We start from the raw sequence: 12,858 nt of genomic DNA on the forward strand, positions 1-12,858 counted from the left end.
TTGTTAACAAAAGGCTTGACGAGGCGCAGGGTAAGTGTCATTATCTGGTAAACATCACATAGGAAGAGCAGCATGATGCCAGTATCTTTAATATGTTGTGACTGCAGATGGAGCTGCCACTGCTGAAGCCTTACGGGCAGAACTTGCCCGAGCCAAGGAACAAGCGAGGTTGGGTAATGCGGCTGCTGTGAAGGTGGCCGAAGAGTTGCAAGCCGAGAAGGCCGCGCATGGCGAGACCCGAGACAAGATGGCCAAGATGGCTATAGAATTAAAAGCCACCGCCGACCGTTGCCGGGTTCTTGAAAAGGAAAACCAAGCGAAGGCATTGGACCTTCAGAAGGCTGCTGCGACGAAAAAGGATCTCCGCTCTGCTATGAGGGCAAAGAAGGAGGAGCTGCAGGAAGCCAGGGATATTGTAGCTGGGAAATCCTTTATGTTGCGGAGGAAATTCGGAGATCCACGGTATGCCCCTCTAGATCGGCTGTGGAGTTCGGAGGATGTGTATATGGATTTGACGGCAAGCGCTGCCGATGCGTCCAAGTACTTCCAGGGTCAGACGGACCGTGAAGTAGACCAGCTGTTTTGGAGACAATTCCATTCTCCCGAGCGTCCACTTTCATTGATTGACCAATTAGCCGAATGGGCCGAACTAAATAGGTTGTCCGGACTCTCCATGAGGTCTGTTGTGGATCAGCTGTGGCCGGAAAGGTCAAAACCGAGCAGCTATTACGGCTTGGTGCAACAGGTCCTTGACGTGGTGTTACGCATTGATGCGATGAGGAGGTCGACATGCATAGAGGGCGCACGGATGGCCTTTGCCCGTGTTAAGGCATACTGGGCGGAGATGGATGCTACCAATGTTGCAGCGCGGGATTCGGCTATAGGTCGAAAGGCTGCTGAGCACTACTTTGAAGAAGTTCTTGAGGGTGCCTGTTTGATAGAGACCCAGTGCTCAAAAAATATTATGTTTGAGTGATATGTAATCTCATTGTAAGCGAAATGCTTTTATGAATTTTCAGAAGGCTATTTTTATACTTTTGCCTGAAAGTAATATGATGCCTCCTGGGCGGCCGTTTATGTATACATGCGTATAACCTGAAAGATTGCAGTTGTTGGCTTCAACCCCCACGCATATAATGCGGAGGTGCTCGAAAAAACACGCGTTCACACTTAACCCAACGTCTTGGTCCTATTAAGGAGGTGATAGCGGAGCGAGCGAGGCAACCGGACTATAATGCTTTAGCACTTTCACTTAGCCATAGGAGTTTGACAGTGGGGCTACTAGATAGCCCCTGGTGGCACCGCACTATCCCGATTCCGGGGTGCGTACATGCCTGGCCGGAAAACGGCCCTCCGTTAAGGCGGAGGAATTCTAACATTCCCACAGGTCATCGAGTGGTTGACCAGTCTCACGCTATATCATGACAGTCAGTTTTCGGCTTTCTCTACCGAGGTGCTCGTTCGGATGAACCAGGGCACAATCACAGTAGTTCTCCTGGTGCTACCTTAGCCGGCAAAGCGGAACATAAGGCACCAAAACATAGGAGCCGGGCAAACCCAACATTTGACCAAAGATAATGATTCGGAGCTGATGCATATAGGGCCAAACTCGCAACGCCGAACACTCCCTAAGGTATTCGGTCTTTATGGTATAAACCGGGCCTAAATAGTGGCCTTTGTAAGAAGCCTCGTGTGTCCAGGTACGTGCATTGTTCTGGCGTGGCCACATGCCAAGACGTCAGCATCCTTCTCAATGGTGGAATGTATCAACAAGAGACAGTAAAAAAAGGTTTACACAGGGTCTTAATCTAAAAAGAATCCTTGGAGCGGGTCCCTGGTGCACGTCTGCGCCTGTGTCTCCGTTGTGCCGTATCCTGGACGGGTGTAGCACGGTGATCGTCTGTAAAAGAGAGGAAGTTAAGTGAAAAAGTTGTCGTGCAAAAGGATATTTTTAAAGAAACCATGTATAATTCAAGATGATAAGAAATTGCCACTTGTCTGCGCGCGTTGAGCCCCTTGTATTGACAAATAGGGGTGTGACCACTTATTTCCGTATAAATAGCGGCGCCGGACTTGATTAGTTGTATCTGTGGTCTTGACGACCTATTGGATGCTTTCGTTTGTCCGGGCGCCTTTAGTGTGCGGCGGCCAAGGCAGCCTCACTCTCTTCGGCGCGCAGAGATCGCTTGATATTTCCGTGTACTGTAATGATGCCACGTGGACCGGGCATCTTGAGTGTGAGGGAGGCGTAGTGTGGTATTGTGTTAAAGCGAGCGAAAGCTTCGCGTCCGAGCAGTGCTTGATAGCCGCTTTGAAACAGAGCGATGTGGAAAGTTAAATGCTCGCGACGGAAGTTATCGGGGGAGCCGAATGTAACTTGTAGTAGGAGGGAGCCCATACAACGAGCCCCTGGGCCTGGCATTACTCCTTTAAAGGTAGTATTGCTATGGCGAATTTGTGTTGGGTCTAGCCCCATCCCGTGGATTGTATCCTGATATATTAGGTTTAGGCTACTACCGCCGTCCATCAAGGCCTTTGTGAAGTGATATCCGCCAATTACTGGGTCTAATACCAGGGGAGCCCATCCTGGGTGTCGGATACTTGCTGAGTAATCGCGATGGTCGAAAGTGATCGGTTGAGATGACCAGTGGCAGGACTTCGTGGTGATAGGCACTTGGGTATACTTTCCTGGGAGTGCCGCATTGTTTTTTCCCTTGATTACGTGTAACACGTTTACTATTTTGACTTCTGGTGGAAATTGCTTTTGTTCCCCCGTGTCTTGCTTGGGGGGCTCGTTCTCGTCTTCACTTGGTGTATCCTCCCCCTTGTGTACGGCGTTGAGCTTGCCGGACTGCTTGAAGACCCAACATTCTCTGTGGGTATGATTAGCAGGTTTACCAGGGGTACTATGAATCTGACATAATTGGTCCAGAATTTTATTGAGGCTGGACAGTTCGTCCCTAGTACCTTTAGGGGGCGGCTTTTGGCCTGGCCGAGAGCTTTTGAATCCGGCATTTACTGCCATGCCTTTTGTGTTGTCTTCTTTATTCCGGCGTTTGTTATTGCTGTTGCGCCGTGATTTCCCGTTTCCATCTCTAACTTCAGATGTACTGGGGTCACTGGTGCTGCATCTGGCTAGCCAGCTGTCCTCCCCCGCGCAAAAGCGGGTCATGAGGTTTGTTAATGCGGCCATCGTTCTCGGCTTATTTTGGCCGAGGTGTTTGGCGAGCCATTCGTCACGGACGCTATGCTTGAAAGCTGCTAAGGCTTCGGCGTCCGGACAGTCGACAATCTGGTTCTTTTTAGTAAGAAACCTGTTCCAAAGCTTTCGGGCTAACTCTCCGGGCTGTTGAGTTATGTGACTCAAATCGTCCGCATCCGGAGGTCGGACATACGTCCCTTGAAAATTTGCCTGAAAGGCGTCTTCGAGCTCTTCCCAACTTCCAATGGAGCTTTCGGGGAGGCCTTTGAGCCAGTGACGAGCTAGCCCTTTGAGCTTGAGGGGTAGGTACTTGATGGCGTGGAGATCATCTCCTCGAGCCATATGAATATGAAGGATGTAGTCCTCAATCCAGACCCCAGGGTCTGTTGTTCCGTCGTATGCCTCTATGTTTACGGGCTTGAATCCCTCTGGAAAATCGTGGTCCAGCACCTCATCGGTGAAACATAGGGGGTGTGCGGCACCCCTATAGCTGGGTGTACCGCGTTGTTCGGATGTTTGTTGTGTTGCATTGTATGCTCGGGCGCGCTTACGTGGTCCATAGATGGATCTTGTTGCACCGTCCTTTGGGTGCGAGCCCTCGCATTGGTTGCGTGTTGTATGGTGAGCGGCGTTGTATGCCGCTCTGTGTTGGTAGAGGGGTCGTCTATCCGACCAGCTGGCTGCTTTGATATTTGGTTGTGCGGGGTCTGAGGCCTCCTCATCGAATTCGGGCAGCAGCTTCCGCTTTGGGTAGCTCTTGTAGGGGCGATTGTCGTTGTACCTTGCTGCTGTGTTGAGTATTTTACTCCATCTGATTTGGAGTGTGTCTTGCGTGGCCTTGAGCCTTTGCTTCTGTTTTTTCAGACTCCTCACGGTGGCAACAAGCCTTTTACGGGCAGTCTGCTGCTCCGGGTACCTGTCCGGCGTTATGTCGTCCGGACCATTATCCTTGATAGGATTTGTTTGTTCGGTTTGATTATCCGGATTGCCATTGTGCGGCAGCGGTTCGCCCTGCTCCAGCGCTGGGTCTGTGTGATTGCTATTTCTATCGAGGCGGGATTTGGGGCGGCGCTTGTGTCGCCGCTTTGACTGCTTTTCGGGGGAACAAGCCTTCGGTGCGTCCTTCCGCTCCTCGTCGTCATCTTTTGGTGCATCCACCATGTATACGTCATATGACGAGGTGGCGTTCCAGGGCCCAATAGGCGCTGGTTCTTCATCGTCTCCTTCATCGGCATCCATACCGTCGATGTCTTCAAAGTCGAGGTCGAGCATGTCGGTTAAATCGTCGGTAGTGGCTACAAAGTGGGTGGTGGGTGGGCTTTGAATTTCTTCATCGTCCGTACCCCAACCTTGCTGATCGTAGTTCGGCTAGGGCTCTCCTGATGAAGAGAGAGACTTTAGTGTCTTCAGAATATCGCCGAAACATGAGTGCTGGAAGATGTTTGCGGCAGTAAACTCCATGATCAGCGCCCAATCGGATTCAATCGGCAGGGGCGCGGAGGGTTCGGGGTCCGGAGAGGAGTCCGACTCCTTGGAGTCACGAGTCTCGCGGAGTGCGGGGCTGGTGTTCGGCTCAATCGCCGTTGGGATCGCAACCCCCGAGGCGGCGTCCAACCACCCATCCTCGATCGGCGCGGTTGGCTCCGAATTAAGGGTCGAAGCCGATGCGGGTGCAGCCTCCAGGGCACTGTTCGGCGGTAGAGCTAGATCATGCTCGTCGGGACAGTGCGGCGCGCTCGGCAGTGGCTCGAATCCGTCGAAGATTAAGTCCCCGTGGATGTCAGTTGTGTAGTTTAAACTTCCAAATCTGACCTGACGGCCAGGGGCGTATCTTTCGATCTGCTCCAGATGGCCAAGTGAATTGGCCCGCAGTGCGAAGCCGCCGAAGACGAAGATCTGTCCGGGGAGGAAGGTCTCACCCAGGACTGCATCGTTATTGGTGATCATAGGAGCCATCGAGCCTGACGGCGACGACACAGAGGAACTCTCAATGAAAGCACCAATGTCGGTGTCAAAACCGGCGGATCTCGGGTAGGGGGTCCCGAACTGTGCGTCTAGGCCGGATGGTAACAGGAGGCAAGGGACACGAAGTTTTACCCAGGTTCGGGCCCTCTCGATGGAGGTAAAACCCTACGTCCTGCTTGATTAATATTGATGATATGGGTAGTACAAGAGTAGATCTACCACGAGATCGAAGAGGCTAAACCCTAGAAGCTAGCCTATGGTATGATTGTTGATGTGTATGTTGTCCTACGGACTAAAACCCTCCGGTTTATATAGACACCGGATAGGGTTAGGGTTACATAGAGTCGGTTACAATGGTAGGAGATCTTCATATCCGTATCGCCAAGCTTGCCTTCCACGCCAAGGAAAGTCCCTTCCGGACACGGGACGGAGTCTTCAATCTTGTATCTTCATAGCCCAGGAGTCCGGCTGAAGGTATAGTCCAGCTAACCGAACACCCCCTAATCCAGGACTCCCTCACCAGCTCTCCTGAGAGAGCGGCAGACGGAGAGGAGGAGGAGGATGACAATTACATGCCCCCTCCGAAGACGAGGCAAGCCTCGGCGACGATGAATTCGCTGTACTAGAGGATCCCGTCGAACAAGAGCGCTTCAAGCGTCGGCTTATGGCCACGGCAAATAGCCTGAAGAAAAAGCAGCAGCAGCTTCAACCTGATCAAGATCTGCTAGCTGACAGATGGACTGAAATCCTCGCGACTGAGGAATATAAACTTGAGCGCCCCTCCAAGAATTACCCAAAGTGCAGGTTACTACCCCGACTGGAGAAGGAAGCATATGATACGGCTGATCGGCCACCTCGTGGCCGCGATAGAGAAGCATTCCAGCCAAAAGCTCAGCCTCCACCCCGACGCCATTCAAATAAAAAGGCATGGGGAGATACGCCAGACCCGCGACACATATTGGAGGACAAAGCAAAGCATGCAAGATCGATCTACGGATCATGAGGGCGCACTACTCTGCGAGATGATAAACGTCACGCCGGATACAGTAAAAGCAAATCCGGCCGGGCCGAACACAGCGGGCAAGACCCTTTCGAGCTATGTCGCGATATAGCCCAATACAGAGGCGCCGCACACCCCTTATGCTTCACAGACGAAGTAATGGAACATCAATTCCCAGAAGGTTTCAAACCTGTAAATATTGAATCATACGACGGCACAACAGATCCCGCAGTATGAATCGAGGATTTCCTCCTCCACATCCACATGGCCCGCGGTGATGACTTACATGCCATCAAATACCTCCCACTAAAGCTCAAAGGACCAGCGCGGATTGGCTTAACAGCTTGCTAGCGGACTCCATTAGCTGTTGGGAAGATTTGGAAGCTGCATTCCTCGACAACTTTCAGGGCACTTATGTGCGACCACCAGACGCTGATGACTTGAGCCACATAATTTAGCAATCAGAAGAGTATGCCAGGCAATTCTGGACTCGGTTTCTTACAAAAAAATCAGATCGTCGATTGTCCGGATGCAGAGGCCTTAACGGCTTTCAAACACAACATCCGAGACGAGTGGCTAGCCCGGCACCTTGGTCAGGAAAAGCCGAAATCTATGGCAGCTCTCACGACGCTCATGACCCGCTTTTGTGCGGGAGAAGACAGTTGGCTGGCTCGCAATAATAACATATCAAAGAACCATGGTACCTCAGATACCAAGGACGGCAATAGCAGGTCACGTCACAACAAACATAAGCGCCGCATTAACAGCGAACATATTGAGGATACGATAGTCAATGCCGGATTCAAAGGCTCTAAACCTGGCCAGCGGAAAAAGCCATTCCGACAAAGTACGCCGGGTCCGTTCAGCTTGGACCGTATACTTGATCGCTCGTGTCAAATACACGGCACCACAGACAAGCCAGCCAATCACACCAACATGGATTGTTGGGTGTTCAAGCAGGCCGACAAGTTAATTGCCGAAAACAAGGACAAGGGGCCGCATAGCGATGACGAGGAGGAGCCCCGGCAGCCGCACACTAGAGGATAGAAGAGGTTTCCCCTGCAAGTGCGGACGGTGAACATGATATACGCAACCCACATCCCCAAGAGGGAGCGGAAGCGTGTGCTCACGGACGTATATGCGTTGGAGCCAGTCACCCCAAAGTTCAACCCTTGGTCCTCCTGTCCGATCACCTTCGATCGTAGGGACCACCCCACTAGTATCCATCATGGCGGATTCTCCGCACTGGTCCTAGACCCAATCATTGACGAATTTCACCTCACTCGAGTCCTTATGGATGGCGGCAGCAGCCTGAACCTGCTTATCAGGACACAATGCACAAAATGGGTATAGACCCCTTAAGGATCAAACCCACAAAAGCGACCTTTAAAGGCGTCATTCCAGGTGTAGAGGCCCATTGCACAGGCTCAATTACACTGGAAGTGGTCTTCGGATCCCCGGATAATTTCCGAAGCGAAGAGTTAATCTTTGATATAGTCCAGTTCCGCAGTGGTTATCACGCGCTGCTCGGGCGAACCGCATTTGCCAGATTCAATGTGGTACCGCATTATGCATACCTCAAGCTCAAGATGCCAGGACCTCGCGGAGTTATTACAGTTAATGGAAACACAGAGCACTCTCTCTGAACAGAGGATCACACCGCGGCCCTCGCAGCAGAAGCGCAAAGCAGCCTCTCAAGGCAATCAACCAGTTCGTCGCTTCAAAGCCCAGACACCTTCAAGCGCGCTCGGAGCAATAGGCAAATAGACCACCTGGCGCGATCTGAGCTCGTGTAGCAATACGGCGGCCACCCCAATCCCAGCCCAACGGTGAAACTCGCGCCGCGCATACATAATTACGCATTAAAAATACCATGGGCACAGATGGGGAGGGGGGCACAACTGCGGCACGCCCCAGGACGCGGCTTAAACCGCACTAGGGGCTTCCCGTTTGGTTATTTTCCTTTTTTTCAGGACCTTAATCTCTGGAAACACTGTCCGGCGGCACTATTGCCGAACACATGATGCAGCAACCAAGGAGGCAGACAGCTACGTCATACCACGGAATTCCCAGGTGGATTATAGTAACGAGCGAAATATTCGATTTAATATCATTCCTCAGCTTGCCCTTGGAAGGGACATAGTCCTACTCTTTGCTTATCGCACTATCTGTATCACTCTGCTTTAATGCAATTTTTTCGAATAAATAATGCATGACATTACGACTATTATTGCATTCTTGTTATATATATATATATATATATATATATGTGTGTGTGTGTGTGTGTGTGTGTGTGTGTGTTCATTAACGACGCCTTGCAACCGTACACTTTGGTATGACCAATACACCAGGGGCTTACGTACCCCACAATGCGGTGTGAAAAGTTCGAACACTTTCACAAGTGCGGCACCCCAAACTTATAGCATTATATGCATCAGCTCCGAATCATGTCTTTGGTCAAATGTTGGGTTTGCCCGGCTCCTATGTTTTGGTACCTTACGTTCCGCTCTATCGGCTAAGGTATTGCTAGGAGAACTACTGCGATTGTGCCCCGGTTCTGCTAGGTTCAGCATCTCAGTAGAGAAAGTTAAAACTGACTATCATGATAAGGCGAGAGACTGGTCGCTGTTCGGCGAGGTTTTCGAGTCCCTAAAGACTTATGCCGCTTAGAGCGAGGGGCCGGCCCAGTCCGGCTTAAAGGCGTGTATCGCGCCCCAAATTCGGCCTTCCGAATACCAGGGGCTTCGCTGAAATTTAAAATTATAGAATTCTATGGCTAAGTGAGAGTGATAAAGCATTATTAGTCTGGTTGCCTTGTTCGCTGTGCTGAGCACCTCCCTCGAAGGACCCAAACATGGGAACAAGAGTGCTCAGGTTTATCCCGAACACCCCAGCACTCGTGGCATGGGGCAGAAGCCGAGGACTAGCCATCTCTCAGATTGGATAAACAGCCAAACAGAAGGTAATATTTTAAATTCAAACAAGCGTTGCAAAGCGCATATGAAATAAGTTTTCATCATACAGGATCACACGAGCAAGTCTCACTCAAATATTACATCTTTGGAACACTCGTCCGCTATGAGACGGGCACCCGGCAGAACACCCTCGTAGTACATCTCGGGGTGGCGGTGCTCCTTGCCCTCCGGCGGCCCCTCCTTGATCAGCTTCACGGCGTCTAGCTTGACCCACTGCAATTTCACACGGGCGAAAGCCCGGCGTGCACCTTCAATGCAGATAGATTGCTTGACGACCTCCAGCCGCGGGCAGGCATCCACAAGCCGCCTCACCAGGCTGAAGAAGCTGTTCGGAAGGGCGTCTCCAAGCCACATCCGGACTATAAAGCTCTTCATGGCCCGATCGGCCGCCTTATGTAGCTCGACTATCTACTTTAGCTGGTCGCTCATTGGCACCGGGTGTTCGGCCTCAGCATATTGAGACTAGAACAGCTTCTCCGTTGAGCTTCCATCCTCGGCCTGGTAAAATTGTGCAGCATCGGACACGCTGCGGGACAAATCTGCGAATGCTCCTGGAGAGCTCCGGATTCGGGTAAGTAATCGGTAATTTTACTTTTACATGCTTGCTTTGCATATAGAAAGCCTTACCCGTCGCTATCTTCTTCATTGCATCGATCTCTTGGAGAGCCTTTTGGGCTTCGGCCTTGGCACTTTTTGCGCTCTCGAGGGCCGCGACAAGCTCAGACTCCCGCGTCTTTGAGTCAAGCTCCAATGCCTCGTGCTTCGCCACGAGAGCCTGGAGCTCTTGCTGCACCTCGCCCACCCGAGCCTCGTGATTCTCTCGCTCGGCGCGCTCCTTGGCCGCTTTATCTTCGGCCTTGGTTAGCGCTTGCTTCAGAGTCGCCACCTCGGTCGTGGCCCCTGGCAAATATACGATGATCCTGTCATTTTGCAATCACATCTTCTTTTATATATACATATCTATAGACAGGGTATTGCTTACCCTTATTCTCTCTGAGCTGCCTCTTGGCAAGGCCGAGCTCTTTCTTGGACCCCTCGAGGTCCTGCTTCAGTACGGCGACCTCCGCAGTCAGTGCGGCGGACGCCAGCAGCGAAGCCTGCATATGCATATTGACACACTTATATTAGACTCCTGCGATATTTTTTGATCCTCTGTTTGGCTTTTCTTTGTGAACACCGAACAAAGCATCAGGGGCTACTGTCTATGCGGTAATATTTCTACTACATTTTAAAACACTTACCTCAAAGCCTGTTAGAAGGCTGGCACAGACTTCAGTCAACCCGCTCTTGGCGGACTGAACCTTCTGGACCACCGCACTCATAATAGTACGGTGCTCCTCGTCGATGGAAGCGCTGCGAAGCGCTTCCAGCAGATTGTCCGGTGCCTCTGGATGGACAAAGGTCACTGGCACAGGCGTCTTGCCCCTCTTAGAAGGAGGCCGCCTGCCCGAGCCTGGAACCGCTGGAGGTTCCGGCGCGGTGTTCGGCTGAGGGCCGAACTCGGAGCTCTCATGGGCCCCGTCCCCTCGGCTCCCGGAGTCCGGAAGGTCGCCTTGAGGCGCCTCCAGGACTGTCTCCCCTCGACCCGGTGCCTCTTGAGACAGCACCTCGGCGTCATCAGCAAGATGAGGGGAGGTGGCGGTCGGGACTAGATCGCTATCCATGTCCGACGAGCCCAGGGAGCCGTCCGATGATACATCGATACTGGCTCATGGCGGCCTGCATAATTATGTTCGGCGTTAGGAAAAACAGTGCAACAAAGGAATTCTATGAGTTACTCTGGTATCCGAATACTTACGATCTCCCCGGGGGCTTGGCCCGGGGCAACCACTCATCTTCGCCCTCGTCGGTGGCGTTGGAACTGTCCGGAAGGAGAGTCCTCCCCTTCTTGGACCCTTTGGCCTCTCCAGTTGGGGCGGCCTTCCTTTTCTTGTCTCCCCCACCTGGAGGGGGAGCATCTTCTTCTTCCTCCTCGTCTTCGGGGGAGGAGTGTGCCGCAGAGTTATCGGATGATGAGTCCGATAACACCTGGCGCCGGAAACTCTTTCGGGTTCCCTTAGCCTTCTTGGTCTTCTCCGGCACCTTGTAAGGAGCCAGAGTCAGCATCCCCGTCAGTAGAGCGCCCGCAGTATCTTCGGGCAAAGGGGCCGGGCAGTTAATCTGCCCCGACATCTCCACCCAGTCCTGTCAAAGGCATGAAGATTAGACCCCGCACATAATTAAGCTAGGGAAAATAAATGTCCTACGGGACGTATTGAACTCACTGAACGCGCTAGGCGCTTTGCGCTTAGTTCGCGGTCCTCGGAGAGAGAAGGAGGGACCTCGGCGCCCTTGAACAACACCTTCCAGACGTCCTTGTGTGTCGTATCAAAGAGCTCGCTCAGAGTCTGGTGTTGGGCCGGGTCGAACTCCCACAAGGTAAAATCCCATTGTTGACACGGGAGGATCCGGCGGATGAGCATAACTTGGACTATGTTGACAAGCTTGAGCTTCTTGCTCGCCATACTCTGGATACATTTCTGGAGTCCATCCAGCTCCACCGACGAACCCCACGACAAGCCCTTCTCTTTCCAGGAAGTGAGCCGTGTAGGGAATCCGGATCGAAACTCGGGGTCTGCCACCCATTTGGCGTCACGCGGCTCGGTGACGTAGAACCACGCCGATTGTCATCCCTTTATTGTCTCCACGAAGGAGCCTTCGAGCCATATAACGTTGGGCATCTTGCCCACCATGGCTCCGCCGCATTCTGCTTGTTGGCCTCGTACCACCTTCGGCTTGATATTGAAGGTCTTTAACCACAGGACGAAGTGGGGCCGGATGTGGAGGAAAGCCTCACACACGACGATGAACGCCGAAATGTTGAGGATGAAGTTTGGGGCCAGATCATGAAAGTCCAGCCCATAGTAGAACATGAGACCACGGACGAATGGATGGAGGGGAAACCCTAGTCCGCGGAGGAAGTGGTGAAGGAAAACTACCCTCTCGTGAGGTTCCGGGATAGGGATGATCTGCCCCGCAGCGGGCAGCCGATGCGCGATGTTCGCGGCTAAGTATCCGGCTCCGCGCAGCTTCTTGATGTCTCCCTCCGTGACGGAGGAGACCATCCACCTGCCTCCCGCTCCGGACATGGTTGGAGAAGGTTGAGGTGGGAAGTGCGGACTTGGGCGCTAGAGCTCGAGTGTGCGAAAACGGATGAGCAAATGAGGAAGAAGGCGTAGATAGAAAGGTGAATCCTTATCCCTTTATATGGGCGGACGAAACTAAGCGTTCCCACTTGCCTGGTAAACTCGCTTATCCCCCAAGCGCCATAATTGATGGCGCGGTTAGGTTACCCACACCCGTATTAATGAGAATCCCGTAATAAGGGGACACGATCTCTGCTTTGACAAGACGTGTCGAAAAACTGCCTCGCGTTATGTGCGGGGCTGGTTAAAGGGAACGGTTCGAATAATCACCGGGCCATGACATAACGTCATACTGTCAAGACAAGTCAGCAAATTAGAATTGCGAAAATATTATTCTCTCTACGGTGGTATGTGGAACTTATTTTGCAGGGTCGGACACTATCCTTGTTTTCAAGTTCTTCTGTGATGTATTCGGAGAAGGAACCCGCCTTGCAATGCCGAAGACAATACTGCGTGCCGGACTCATCGTCATTGAAGCCTGGTTCAAGGGCTACTGAGGGAGTCCTGGATTAGGGGGTCTCCGGACAACCG

The sequence above is a fragment of the Triticum aestivum genome, chromosome 2A (assembly GCF_018294505.1).
Source record: "Triticum aestivum cultivar Chinese Spring chromosome 2A, IWGSC CS RefSeq v2.1, whole genome shotgun sequence".
Taxonomy (NCBI): Eukaryota; Viridiplantae; Streptophyta; class Magnoliopsida; order Poales; family Poaceae; genus Triticum; species Triticum aestivum.